The sequence below is a fragment of the Triturus cristatus genome, chromosome 7, assembly GCF_964204655.1.
Source record: "Triturus cristatus chromosome 7, aTriCri1.1, whole genome shotgun sequence".
Lineage (NCBI taxonomy): Eukaryota > Metazoa > Chordata > Amphibia > Caudata > Salamandridae > Triturus > Triturus cristatus.
In genome coordinates, this window is record NC_140590.1 from 1,738,038,748 (window position 1) to 1,738,054,507 (window position 15,760).

Below are 15,760 nucleotides of genomic sequence, written 5' to 3' on the forward strand. Positions count from 1 at the left end.
ATTAATGCTTTATGATTCCACTCCCTTTCTGATTACATATATTTGTATATTTACAATGTTTTTAGATCTGATTGAGGTTTTAATACCCTAACAACTACTTGTACCCAATCTCTCATTTTACATTGTATCAATTGATTATTTGGAGGAATTGAATGTGTATTTGGTGAGTTTTTATAGTTACACTCATAGGGCCCGATTTCGATCGTGTTCGGAAGGGCTCCAAACGGGATTCGGAAGAAGCAATTCCGATTTGGAGCGTACGTTTCCGACTGAATCATCCCCCGTTCCGAATGACCAAGTGTGATACAAGGAAGCCATCCAGCTGACCGAATCGGTTCCAAACCTGAATCAGTCAGTCCGAGTCGTTCGGAGCTGATTTGTACAGCTCAATGGTGACGGCTTCCCAACAAGCGAGTACGATAATCAATTCTGACAGCCATACCGACTCTGTTTTGCCGAGACAAAAAGGCTGTGGGAATCTGACTTCGGGGGGCCGTGGCAGTCCCCATTTCACCCGGGCCCTCCAGATCATTTGCGGGGTGTACCCATGGGTCCCCCCTTTCCCTGCATGCACAGTGTGTCGGGCACCCACAGGGTGCATGCTTTTCCCTACCCACCCCTTTTTGCAATGGGAGCCTGTGTACATGTTTGGTACACAGGCTCCCTTTGAGTTCAATGGGAGTCCGACCGAATCGAGTCCGTCACTATATGGACACATCGAAATCGGTCACTCAGACTCCCGGAGTGCGATTCGTTCGGAAAGCACTATGGATCCGAGTCATCCGAAGGGCTTTCTTAAAGACATCAAAATCAGGCCCATAGTGGGGAAACTTTTAAACTGATGGGTATGAGCTATCTTATTACCAACTTATTTATTTTTTAGAACATTTTGCTGTATTATTGTATGCACACCTTGATGGTTCAACTGAAATAAAGTATTCTAATACTACTCACTTCTGGGTACCCTTCAGTATTGCCCTGGGGTCCGACACCTCTCCAGGCAGCCTCAGAATACTATTAAAACTTTTTTTCTCCATTGCAGAAGTCTTGTTCCGTCATTGCCAGGAGTCACAAATCACCAAATGACACCTTTTAACAGGACAGGTTTATGAAAGTGTTAACCCTTTGAAGCCCCCCCCCCAGCAACTTAAAAAAAAATACTTATTCTTAAAAACTACAGTAAGAAGTTGCACCAATCCAACAAAATCATGTTTTCTGCATAAAGTTCTAATTTCATACCATGGGTGGCATAAATCTATTCAGTAGTTTTCGCTGTATGTGTGAGCAAAATTCCACACAAGCATTGAAAATGCAATAGGCCTTGCCTTTTATTAAGTTAAAGCCATTTGCTTTGCTAATGGTATCATATAGCAAAGCAAATGGCCTTAACTTAATAAAAGGCGAGGCCTATTGCATTTTCAATGCTTGTTCTATCATTCTGCCAAACTTTGGCTCGAACTTTGAATATTAGACCAGACTCGAATTACTTGTCTTCTCCCCCCCAAAAACCATCAAAACGTGGTTAGTCACCTAATCCCTCACTCATGCCCTTTCCTTCAGCACCATGGCACCCTAGTTTGGGCATCTTTCGACTGTCAATAATGGCCAAAGTCATTAGTGATCTAAAATGTGATATTTCAGGTTAAAGTGCAACTTAACCACAAGGTCAGAATCATGAGAAGGCATCTAGGCTGAAATCAGTGGTGGGAAAAGGGAAAAAAATTAAAGTTTCATTAAGCAACACCGCCTCCTCCTAGCAAATCAGCTGATGAGGCCGAGAGGAAAGTGCGGAGGAGCAGACCGGTAGCAGCAGCTACTTCCCTCTTTCCTAGTGTCCTTCCCTCCCCAGACAGCATTCTGCCTCATACCTACCCAGGAAATGGGTCTGGAAAGCTTGGGTTAATTTTTAGTGAGTTGGGGGCTCAGTCTCGGTCTGGGACAAGGGGGCCAGGAATGAGTAAGCGCATCCCCGGTTTGCAAGTAGCAAGGTACAGTAGGTACTTTTACAGTGCCTCTCTCATTACATACCTCAGAGTTAGAGCCCATACCGAATGGCCTCCACTCCGTTCTCTGACCCTAGCCTGGTAGATGTTGAGGTAGAGAGGTACCACTCCTTTCTGTCGTCCTCCGTCTCTCATTACACACCTCAGCGTTTGACGCCTTCCCCCCGCCCCCAACCCTCCGCGCCTGCAACATAGGGTTCTCGTTTCTATAGCAACGCCGCTGGCTTTTTTTAGCGCCGCAACAGAGGAAAAAGCATTGGCATGTAACTATTGTTGGTAGGATTTGCACCATATGTGACTGCTATGTAAGAAATATTTTTATATTAAAGCGCTATAGCATCTTTGGGTAATGTTTGCGCTACATACATATTCATACATCAATAAATAATTAGTCAGTCACATGGGTGGGTGGTTCTTCTAGAAGCGTGAAAGAGTGGGTCACATCTCAGGCAAGCGCCAGTGGACGTGAAAGGTCAGTCAGTCAGATCAGGCAAGGGGTCCTACAGGCACGCGTGGTTGATGGATGGCGCCAGTAAAATGGCCACCTTGCCTCTCTGCAAGACAGGTGGGGCTGAGGCAGAAGCAAGGAGGGGGCGCAGAGATGCTGAGGCGGGAGGTGGGTAGAAGCTCTGGGCCGGTGTGGGGTACGGCACGGGGCAGCCAAGACACTCCTGAGCCGAGAACTGCCAGCGCAGGGAAGCGCCTGCAAGACAGGGTAGAGTGTGAGCACCACAGGGAGGGAACGCGGGAGAGAGAGAGCGTGAGCACAAGAGATCTTTTAGAGCCGTCCCAGTTGGACTGGCTCGCGAGCCGTCCCAGTTGGACTGACTCGCATGACTGGTTTCTTATCTTTATGGGGCCATGTGTTTGGCCCCATAAAGATAAGAAAACGTTTTGCGCCAGCAGTAAATCGGGGCAGCCAGTCCAACTGGGACGGTTTTAAAAGCGAAAAGTGTACGAGACGCTCCTTTCCAATGGCTGGCCACCGTTTAGCATAAACGGTGACGCCAGCCAATGAAAAGAAGGGGCGGGGCTTAAAGCCCACTAGAGAAATCTAACCAAAACATGAAATCCCGCCAGCGAGACTGCGCATGTCTGCGCAGTCTTACGCCAGGCGAGACCTAATGAGTGCAAAAATGAAAAAACGCAATTCATTGCTGCCCCTTTAGCTTTTTTCCCCAGCACAGATTGGCATTGCATTTAGCATGCTGGACATTAGCCGACTGTGCTAATTGGCAAACATGTCCACAGGGCAGAAGTTATATGCAAATGAAAAATGTACTTTCATTGTGTCTGAACCATAACTACACATTGGTGTCTGCCATGGTATAATCTCTACATTTATTACCATTGTTGAGATGGTGCGTCGGGTATGTGCTATGAGAGGCAAAGCCTTGAGTGGGTCATGATGCTACTCCCCGTCCTGATAACAATAATAAGTGACATATTATATTCTGTATATCTGCATGCACGCTTTATGCCATGCCATGGCTTATTCCACATATAATTGCTTTTTTTAAAGTGTTTAATCTAAACTAGGATGTAAGACGGTTACGTTTATTCACATTGAATTGGCCTCATGTGTATTAAGATGGTTGTGTCCTTGTGTAAAATGATTGCAATCTTTGAGGCAGTAAACAATCACTTTTTCTCGTGTTATTTTCTTCCTACTGTGGGCACCATAGCGATAAATGTGTAATGTGTGTGTATTAGTTCAGTTGCTCTAAATACCACGAGTTATTGAGCCACATCTATCTTCAACAGATAAACAACCAGAGAACTTTAAGTGAGAAGAACAGACGTCACCTAATAGATATTCTTTTTCAATTACTATTCGAGATTGATAGAGTATTAAGATTAGTAAATTAATTTTGTCCTCTCGGCCTCGCTCAGAAGCGTCTTTTTCATTTTTGTCTGCCCCCTAACACAAGTATTTTACATGTTCCCTGATAGAGGACTCTTGGACAAGTAGTTTCATCCAATTAATATCCAACATTGTAAAAAATCACTTTATACATTTTCTATATTTTCTAGTTTCAGCTCTTCTTCAGTTATTTTGTTAAAGACAGTCATCTATGAATTCAATTTTTTTTTTTAAATTTTTTTTTTAAAACCTTTATTCATCAAAAATCAGGGACACAGCTATTCAGCCGACAACCCGGAGGTTCGGCAGCTTCAAGAGAGCAGTACAAATGAGCGTCCACAGTGCACAGAAAGGAGAAGCAAAAAGGTTCTATTTTAAATAAACACAAACACAAACCAAACCCAAGCAAGGCGAAAAACACTGAATGCACCTGGTGATTGCCCCTCAGGGGAGACCGGACCCCCCTCGTCTATCAGTCACAGTGCTGTGATAAGAGGAAAAGGGGAAAAGCAGAGACCCAATAAGTCAATTAACAATCAAAAATATGTACAGAGCTGGAAAGAATGCTAAGGAGAGAGCTGCTCCTTGGGGGGATCCAGATCAGGGGCAAGACATATGCCCCCCCTATATTGGTTCCACCGCCCCCAAATGGCATGCCACTTCCGAGGGCGCCCTCTAGCGCAATATACTGTCTTTTCCCTAAACATACTCCAGTCCATGTTCTCCTTCCACGCAGCCAATGTGGGGGGTCCCGCGGAGCCCCACAGGCGCGCGATGTCTCGCTTAGCCACCATATTACCCAGAGTCACCCACTGGGTCTGTGCCTCAATGAATTCAAATTTTATCTTACAAAGTCAGTGTCTATTGGAACAGGCTTGACACTGAATTCCTTTTTGCATGTATTTGTGAGTGACCTAGCTTACACAATGCAGACCTTCTAGTGGACCAAAGAGTTTCTGCTGCTTCACCACCATAACGCTTTTATTTTTTAAGAGAGATCATTTTATGCCTATATGTTGCCTTGTTTTTTTTATGATTTTGCTTCAAAATCATAATTATCCTCTACCATGGATGTTCTATTCTCATTTATCCATTAACATTTTAATTGTGCATCCTTCCTCCGATTCAGTGAGTTTATTACAATGTTTCATGCTTCATTGTGTCTCTGATTCTTTTTTCTTTCTTCAAGTGAATTAATTTTTCTAACATTTTGTACCACATGATCAAGAATGTTCCTTCAATACTCTACTCCTTTGCTTCAAATATTCATAAAAGTGAGGTGCAGTTGCCCATCTGTAGATAACTTAGACACTTTACTTCATGAGAAATCTAATGTCTGTACCCAAAATAACTTCTTCTGCTCCAAACATATTTAGCAAAACCTCTCGAGGAGAGCCAGCTGCTTGTGCCGATAATGTTGGAGATTCAGACCTAATAAGTATTGGGGGCCCCCAAATATACAGCCACTTAATGGATGGTCACCAATTTGTCACTGCAAATAGGACTTTGGGTTACTCAGTGGCTTACTTTGGTTCGGCGAAAATCAGTTCAACCATTTTGAGATACATAGCAAAAATGTAAGCAACCAGTGCGCATGTCAAAGTAGGTCTGTCTTTTGGTTTTTTCAAGTTTACGAGCCCCATCTAGCCTGCATGAAAATTGGGAAAGTAATGCAAGAAACAAAGACAAAAAGAGATAACATTATTCATAACTAGTCGAATGAGCCCTCCCAGGCCTAATTTTTTCTCACTCGCCCTTATACAAGGTGGGAGGTTCCCTGCCGAATTTCCTTGAATTTAAACAGATATTATAATGATATGATATGCTTTAACTATAGCATTCCTTTAACTCTATCAGCTTTTATGTTAATGTCAATTGTACACCTGAGTGACTTCCACTTATCAGTTTTTTTAACAGTAACTGAACTGAAATTGAAACTGAAATCAAAACTGAAATTGTCACGTGAAATTTGAAGCACAAGTTTTACAATTTTTACTCATCACAGATTAAGCTTTCACTTTTTGTAATCCTGATTGCTTTAATGCCCTGCACCAGAGCTACTCTCAGGCATTTATTATTTAAGCATTTTGAGGATGTAAGGGCTCCCAAAGAGTTTTGTATATCCTGGATAAGAGAGCATTCTATCCTATTGACTTCAACTTCTATGGAACCCTATCACTTCCTCTTTTGCGTTTAACTCACAACATAGATTTTATCTTAACCTTTTTAGATTTAATGTTGTACATATGTTAGTTTCTTAAGTGTGGCTCGTGGGTAGCAGATATTCAGAGTTTTCCATTGTGATAATCAGTCCTGTCAGAGCAGACATCATTTGATGCTATTTTGCTAATTGTATTCAGGCCTGAGGCAATGGTATTTGTTTCCAATTCTTTGCACCTTAAAAATGTGGCAAAGTAGACCCGCATCTATCTTCTTACACCAGATTTCTGCTCATACCATCTGCCTGGCTATAATGAATTTCGAACAAATTGCTCTTAGAATTAGGAGGAAGGTATAGCTTATTGTTTCTTTGGCCAGTTATGAGGTGTGGAGTACATGATTTTTCTTTCTTTTCTTAGATGATAGACTGTGTGTTTATGTACTATTATATTTTTTTATGACAACAGTTTTAACAATGCTAGCTTGATTTGTTTGCACATCTGTAATGGTTTTAAATAAGCTGAATACATGATTTGATTGATTGACTATCTTTTTTATGTTATCATTCACCCTCACGTGTGTTGTATTTAAGTGTGTTTTCAAATCATCTCAGAATCAAAACCTGGAGCAAGGAGAAAGTGAGGTTGAGCATTACCATCTCCCAGTCAAATGTATGTATAGAACAAAAAAGGTAATGTAGTATAGAAGGAAGTCCTGTAGATAATTCTTATCTTTAAGGCCCTACTTATTAAAGGAAAAAACCTTTGGTTTGTACAAAGGTTCCTAACCCTTGAGATTTGGTGGCATGCTTCATCATCGGACCCTCACCCTATGAATGACTCACCATTAGGGTGGGCTTGACCAGAGTTCTGGGCGTGCTTACATGTTCTAGGCTTAAGGGAAAATAATAAGGCTAATATTATTTAGGATGTAACTATATAAGAATTCGTTTATTAATGTTCATCATGAGAAGCTTGAAAATGAAAGTACTGGTAGTACAAAAACAGAGATGTTCTTAGGGTAATGACAGCCTCTATGTCCTATCTCCACATCTAAATGTTACGGCCACGTCAGGTTGCCCACGTGGTACATGTCATGTGTCCTTCAACAGGACCAGAATGAATGCCCCTAAACAATCTACAGGGAAACCAGCTAATAACTGCCTAATTCATTAATGAAAGGTATTGCACATGCACACTTCATGCAAGACACTCATTAAAACTTACAGTTGCCAAGGGGACTGATTGGTCACCCCCACCCATGGTTTGCTAAGGCCCCATAGGATGTGCCATAGTCACACATTTGTCAAGAACTCCGGTCTGCAATTGCACCTAGACGGACATCACACGCCTGCAGCTACGGTATCTTTTATAGTTTGATGGTTTTAAATAAGCTGAATAAAGTATTTATTGATTGATTGATAGACTGGCTATCCTATTCTAGACTTCTTTCCCCCAAAATCAGGGTAATTTTCGAATCATGCCTTAAATGTGTTTTCAACTGTTGCCAAACGTGTAGGAGCACCCTTTCACTGTGGCCATTTTACATTGGAACTTGCTTCAAAAGTACTACCATATGTTCCAATCTTCACTAAGTTATATTTTTAATGTATTTGCAATGCTCAGTACACGTTGCACATGCTTGTATGTATGTATATGTAACTAGTTTCAATTTAAAGAAAAATTACATTCAAACGATTAGCAAACGTTGGGATTTTTTGTGAAGTTATTTTGTTTTAAATTCTGCGCATTCATTCATTTTCCAAGTGTAAACACAGCTCTATTTAATCAGATTATTACATTCATTATTTGTTATAACTATCTTGTGGTGATCTCATGTTCACTACATTCCAGCATTACATCACTGGAATGTAGAATGTCCTCTGTGGGTTCTCAGTTGAGAGATTCCTTGTATGTCAGTTACTTTGAGACTGCTGAGGCTGTGGCTAATAAATACACAACGTGAAGTATTTCTGTCTGCTGGAATTTATTACATATTACTTCACCACAATTTGGCGACGAGCATGGGATACGAACCCACGCGTGCAAAGCATCGTGGATTAAAGTACGAGATGATGTCACACCTGTGAAACATAAGTTGAGGAATGTGCCTTTTAGTGTGCGTGAAGACTTGGCAAAGATTCTTAAAAAATGTGTGATGATGGTGTTATGGAACCAATTGAATCATCTTTATGGTTAAGTCCACTGGTTATCGCCAGGAAGAAGAACGGCCAACTGAGAGTGTGTGTGGACTTAAGAAGTCTAAACAAAGTTATTTAGATTGATTCCCACCCTCTACCTAGAATAGATGACATCATAAGTACGCTAAATTAGCTCTCCTCCATGTATGTGAAATCTGGCGCCAGGCAGTAATTGACATTCAAGGTCAAGCTCTAAACTGTTACAATATAATTTTGTTATTGAATACATCCCAGGCAGTAAGAACATAAGAGCCGATTACTTATCTCGTTCACCGTTAAGTTTTACTGACTATCCAGAAAATAATGATGAAAATGGTGAAGAGTGCTTAACCTCTTGCGTACCCCGCCCTTTCCCTGCCCTGTGCCGGGCTTTCTATTAGCGGGCGGGGTTCATGACGAGATGGTCTCGTCATGGGCACAGCGCAACCGCGGCCCATGACGAGACCATCTCGTCATGGGCACTGAAGGGGTTAATCGCCTGTGTTAATGTTTGCCACAACACTACATTTACAGAACAAGAGTGGTTGTCGGAATCTTTAAAAGTTGTTGAGTTGGATAGTGTAAGAAAGTATGTAATGAATGGCTGGCCAAAAGAAAAAGTCTTAACCAAGGATTTACAACTTCATTTTAAAGTTTCTGATGAATTGTCAATAGAAGAAAATGGAATGTTGGTACGGGGAGACAAATTTATTTCACCTGTCTCTTTGAGAGATAGGATCATTGCGTATGGTCTTGAAGGACACTTATGCCAGACCATAACCAGAAGGAAAATCAGAGACAGTTATTGGTGGCATGGGATGTATGCTGCCATTATAGCTGGTGTTCAGGCATGTGTTATTTGTGCCACTAGTGATAAAGGTCTCAAAACCAAAGCTGTTCCCCTTCAACATGTCAAATTACCTGATTTTGTGTGGTCCAAACTTGCCATAGACTTCATTGGTCCATTTGGTGTTCTTCCACGAAAGTTCAAATTCGCTATTGTGGTCGTTGACTACTATAGTAAATGGTAGGAAGTAACATTTGTCGAAGAGGCAAACATAGTTAGTGTTATCAAGTTTAAAAAAAAAAAACATTTTGAGAGGTTTTCCAAAGGAAATTGTCTCAGACAAGGGTGTCCAATTTATTTCAAAATAAATGAAATGTTTTCTTGAATCAAATGCAATCAAACATAAATGTGTTGCTTTATATCATCCTCAAGTCAACGGTCTAGTAGAAAAAATGAACCGTACATTGGCATAGTGTATACAGTGGGCAATTCAAAACAAGATAGACGTGTCCAAAGCAGTTGAAGAAATGCTGTGGTCGCATCGATCATGTCCTAATGCTGTTTCTGGTCTCTCGCCATTTGAAATGCTACAAGGACGTCCACCTGCTTCTAGGTTGTGTCCTGCATGGTTACGAGAGTGTCAGAACAAGAATAAACATATGTTAAATGTGGATAAAGTTGTGAGACCTAATGTGGAAACATTTCACTACGACACTGTGCATAGAGTAAAGTCTATAAAAAGAGATTTGTGTGTGGGAGATTGGGTTCGGGTCGAAGATCCCATTTAATGTCCTTAAGGGGATGTCAAAATGTAAACCTCCTGTCAGAATTGTAGTTGTGATCAGGAATGCAGTGAGAACCAGCAGGAATGAATGGTGGAATAAAGGAAGGGTTGTGAATCTGCATTCTCATGATGTCCCTCCTTGTGATCTTTCTTTTCCATCTAATTTGTCTTTGCATTCTCGTGTTGTTCCTTTTTCATCTTCTTCTTCTGACATTGATGTTTCAGAGTCTAAGCGTTCTGTTCTTCCTTTGTCTGAACGAAGGAGTAGTAGACGGAATATTGTTAAACCCTTGAGATTTCGGGATTGAAATTCTTTTATATTTATATACTTATATTGTTTGTATTTAATTGACTAGTATATTTATGTAATGTTTTACTATGTTATTTGTTTTGCATTTATGTATTGTAAAGAAGGGAGATATTGTGGTGATCTCATGTTCACTACATTCCAGCATTACATCACTGGAATGTAGAATGTCCTATGTGGGTTCTCAGGTGAGAGATTCCTTGTATGTCAGTTACTTTGAGACTGCTGAGGCTGTGGCTAATAAATACACGACGTGGAGTGTTTCTGTCTGCTGGAATTTATTACATATTTCTTCCCCACATATCTGTACTGCCTTCTTTTATTATACCAGACACTCTTTATCATAGTAAGTACTTTCACCTCTTATCTTTGATTCTTCAACTTGTATTACCACTCTGTCACATTTGGTGGATCTTACTTGCTGTTTCTCTGGCTTTTTCTCTTGTTCTTTGTGAATCAAAGAGCTTATTTGCAAGGCTGAAGATTTTATCTTCATCCTCTGAGCAAAATTCTGGTGCAAACCACGTATGTGTTGCCAATTGTTGTTAGCATTTCATATTTATTTTTTAACAACTTTTACCAAATGTATTATGTAATGATAATGTACTGAGGTGCATGTGCAGTACATATAGCGATTTTAGGAGTGTTTTTGATCTTCCTACAAGCTTGTAGCAAATGTGATATTTGTGAACCATTTGCAAGGATCATGCATTTTATGTTGTAAAGGTATACATTACTCAAATGTAATCTCATCGTCACAGTTTTTTGGTTTTGCACAAGTATACATTTGACAAAGTTAAAAAAATTACTTTGGCATGAATATTGTTTGTTTCCTTTTTTTATCATACCAACTCTTCTGACAATGCAACATCCCTTGCTTTCCCTCCTACAGTTGACTGTAGTGCTGGAATGTTTGCCTTGCCTTCAGACCAGGGGATATCCGGAACTTAAGACAAATGAAAGGGATTTTATGGATTCAGAGTTCACCAGGGCTGAGGCTTCCAGCCATCCAAAACATTCTGTCTGCAACCATTATGAGGTACATCACAAGCACCTCAATCATATGTGTGGTGAATGAGATCTGTGTACCAAAGAGCTTCCCTCATGCGAGTAAAGCCAGGCAGATACTCTTATACCACCACTCTTGCAACACACCTCAGAAAGATCTACCTTATCTGCCCTGCCCAAGAAAATCCATGACTCCTTTATCATATTCCCATAATGTACCTTGTTGATCACAGCACAGGTATGAGAGAAGTGACCCATTGTGCCATAGCTGTTGTGTTGCTGTGCATAACCGAGATGAGGGTTGTTGATGACCTGTACTCAACCACTTTTATTTTTTTTTATATAGGGCATATGGTAGTTTTCCCTATGTTAGCCTAACTGTGCACGACTGGGGCTTCTTTAGCTTTGAACACATTACTTTATAATCACATTTGCTTCTGTGCCACATTATACTCTCACTCAGAACCTGCAGTTCTTTTCTCATTCTTTTCTTTCCTAGAATTCAGTATGGACAGCAGACAAGGTGAAACAACAATTTCTCTTGTTATTTTGTGCTGGTCAGGCACTCGCACCTAAACACAACACAGAAATGCAGCTGTTGTTTATGAACATGTGATCCCTTGTCATATAGTTATGCACAGTAATGTAACACACAGACAGGGACAGATATTTCCTGAGAAAAGATCATGGCTGTATCAGAGATGTAGAATGTTCATCTATGTATGCTAAGGTATGGGGTTCACTGCTAGACCCAGAGATCTTTGCTATATAATCGGTTTTCTTCTGTTGAAGGGGAGGGGGGTTAGGCTATACTGTCTTACAATATGATAGGGCTTTTCATAAAATATGGTTTATTGACAATGCTGCTGGTATTTTTGCTAGGCAGTTGTTTTTAATTGTGGCACGGATACTTCATTTCAGAACGTGGTATTTTAATTAAACATTTCAAACTACCTTCGTATCTCTTTCATATCTTATTGTATGAGTGTATGAGCAAAATAAGGTGTCCTATCATGGCAATCCCTAAGAGGGTCGAGAGTGTTGTGCTCTGGGGTTTCAATTCACTTATTCCTCTGGTTATGAGTAGGAGGGCAAGTGGGACACTATATACTCGGGCTCATGGTACTGAGGTGTTATGGTGACTCACTGCCTATCTACTGATTTTCTATGGTCCCAAGCATAGCTCTGTTCCTGAGCAGAATCCCTGCAACATGGTGCAGACAGTTATTGGTTTGGATCCAACCAGCGGGAGCTCTGAGTAGAGCTTGTGCTTGCCTACAATACCCTTGCACCGTCTTGCAGAAACATCCGTGGTGTTGGGGATTTATCCTCCACAATTTGTAGGGACCACCTAGTTCTGTTGGTTTTTGAAGTTGAATATTAAAAGGTTTCTACCCACTTTTGTGCTGCCTTTTTTAATCCTTTGCTTATAAATTGTGGCTGTAGCCATTGCAGCTAATTGCCTCCCGGCAGTTACACAATACTCAAATGAACATGGAGTCCCTAATGCAAGAGCTCCTGTAGTCTTTGTGATTGAAGCAGACGCAGCATACCACTTTGAAGTCTTTTATTCCTAGGTCAATTTTCCGGCTGACGACTCTAATGAAAAAACGTGACATACTTATACTGCTGCTGTTGCACCAATCATTTATCGTCCTTATGCACTAATTGAAATTCCTCTCACTGTCTGAGAACACCAGACTTGGTTTAATGGCACCCTTCCCCAAGTCCATGGCATTGTTTGTATGGGCCCCTTAACCATAGACGGGGCCACCTGGCCTACTCTTGCAGGCTTTACACCTTACCCAAATTTGGCTGCTCTAAATTTGGCTGACACGTGTTATATAACCAGATTGTTCTTTTATATAGACGCTTAATGCAATTAGTTTCCCAGGCCTTTTTAGCAGGTCCAGCTAGGGCTGACAACCCTGCTCAGGCTCACCAAGCTCAAGCAGGGACAGGCTATTAGTCCATTGATTGTGAATTCAGTTAATGGCAAACGCCCATCTAATTGTGAGGACATTCCATTTTGGATAACCCAGAAAATTGATCATGTTGATTCATGTTTCCCCTTACCGGTCCACAGGATAAACCTCGAATTTTAACCATGTGTTTGCCTAATGGTCTGGTTCCTCCTTTAGCTGACTGCAACACCGGGAACTGTGTTTGCCACAGTATATACACTCTGTTATGGCACTCCCTCAATGGGTGTTCTGCCAAACATCTTCAAATAAATACAGAATGAACATGGAGCAGTTCCGGCCCTAGATTTAGGGATGAAACTGCTGGGAAATGTTCTGTTTGTCTCCGAAATTATTCTTTCTAATGTTAAAGGTGAAGCTAGTTTAAGGACCAGTCTCTAACTTTGTAAAACCAGTGTCTGACAAAGATGCATGTTCTACTCATGCATTTCCCAAGAAAAAATTGGATCAATCTAAACAACAACAACAAAAGGGCAGATGTTGTGGTGGTACACCGCCCCCGAAATACTCAGAACGTTATAATTTTCGTAACCACTCTAAAATTAAAACTCCTGATCATTTTCAGGTTCCTCATCCCCATTCTCCTGGTTTCTTTCAGGACTAATCTGATCTATATTCCGACAAAGGAGGGTGATCCGATCATAGACAAGGATAGTATGTGCAACAAAAACGGGGCACACAAAGTACTTCTGAAGTGAAACTAAAGAAGAAGGATCAACCACCTCCTTATAAACCCACTTTCCAGAAAAAGAAAGTTGCAGCCGTAACAGCTAAGTGTGCCCAAGATGGTGAGAACCCTTCTCCTGGACAGGAGTTGGGCAGTGGCTGTTGACAGTGCGGTAGAAGTCACTACAGTGCACAAGACACTCTGCCAGCTTATGGAGGCAAAAGCAACTGAAATGTTTGTCACGGAAGAGACCGCTGACACTCAAGTTGCACCCTCTGACAGACTCCATCACCTAGATATTCAAATCAAAGGTGATATTAAACGCACCGCTAAAGCTATCTTTTAGGACAATTGAACTTCTTCTTATGACATTCTTTCGACTGAGGTAGATTGGCCACCCCCTATTATTCATCCTCCCCTCATATTCGCATCTGCTTCCAGATGCAGTTAAACAGGCTCACGCTTCAGAATGGCCCCTTGCCATAGCTCCTGCTTTATATCGAAACCAAGCTGAATGGGATAAAGATTCTCCTTTCCGTGTAATACCAATATGTTCCAGTCCACAACCTCAACCTCAATATCCTATTAAATGTGAAGACAAAGCGGTTTTTAAAGACATTCTAACTCAATTGGAATACCAAGGAGTAATTGAGATGAATAATCCTCTTTTTCCGCTTGCTAAACCTGATCAGTCTCACTGTATTGTTTTAGACTATTGACATCTAAATAGTCATGCTCTCATGTTCGCTGTCCAAAATACACACAGTACAGCTCTTATTAACAATATTCGTAAACATTTTTAAACCACCCTTGATTTTTCAAATGTTTTTTTCAGTCACAATTTGGTTCATGAGAGCTGTGATTGGTCCACATTTACCGCACTTGGTTCTCAGCGGCGATACTACCATTTACCTATGGAGTACAGAAATAGCCCTTGGGTTTTTGCAGCTCGAATTGTATCTATTCTCCATGAGATTGACCCTGATGCTTCCTCCTATGTTGATGAAATATACGTGACAGAAGATGAATTAAATGATCATTTAGCTAGATCACATAATTTCACGATTTGCTGAACTTGGTTACAAGTTACATTTTTTTTAATCTCACATTGCTTTTCTCAGTATTTGTTTCCTTGGTTATGAACAATAAGGGTACAGGTTTAGCTCCCCACTTTTTAGAAAGTTGTGCACAGATGCACCCCCCAAATACACTCAAAAAGCTAAAATCTTTGCTTCACCTTTTACGTTTTGGAAGAACGTACATTCCAGACTATGCACAATGTATTAAACTGCTGTATGCTTTGATGGAGACCAGACCTTTTGGATCCGACTGGATGCCTTAACACACTGAGGTTTTCAGATCTTATCTGATTTGCTTGAAGCGTGAAAAGTACTACAAATCTGGTAATCCGGATTGTTACGGATTCTGTTGGATTTACCTATGTCACACTAAATGAAGGAGATACAGTTCCTATTGCAAATAAATCACATTCATATTCCCAGGCGGAAATGCAGTTTGCTTCTTTTGAAAAAATACTAACTGAAGTTCAAATTGCCATCCTTAAAGAAAAACCTGTGGCTCAAAGTAAACAAATTATTCTCATTTCCCTGTGCCCGCTTTAGAGGCTGTCACAAAAGTTAGCACTCCCAATTCAAAACACCTTCATCCCGGGTGGATTCAATGGGTTACATCATTAACAGCAGTTGATGTCAACTTTGTCTTTGTCCCATCTTTACAGACACAGGAATTGTTACAGAATGAACATGTTTATCCTGTTCCTACTTCGTTTCTCCCACTTCATGAATATAAGTGTATTATCTACACCAACGGTTCAGCGCAACCTGCTATAGGTTCTAAGCAGCAATATTATGCGGCGTGCACTATCGTTGTAGGAACTATGCTGGATGGCATTTTTCAACCAACTATCATTCACACTCAGTCTCTAGGAGACTGTACCGCATAGTTGGCTGAACTAAAAGCTTTGATTTTCGATCTTGAACATATGAATTCCGAATAACC

General features: G+C 40.9%; 1 protein-coding gene across 1 annotated transcript in view; it reads left to right on the forward strand.

Annotated features, from left to right (window-relative positions):
• The window catches only part of LOC146812950 (killer cell lectin-like receptor subfamily F member 2), a 94,771-nt gene that overhangs the window by 46,466 nt on the left and 32,545 nt on the right, over positions 1 to 15,760 (forward strand). The window lies entirely within an intron of this gene.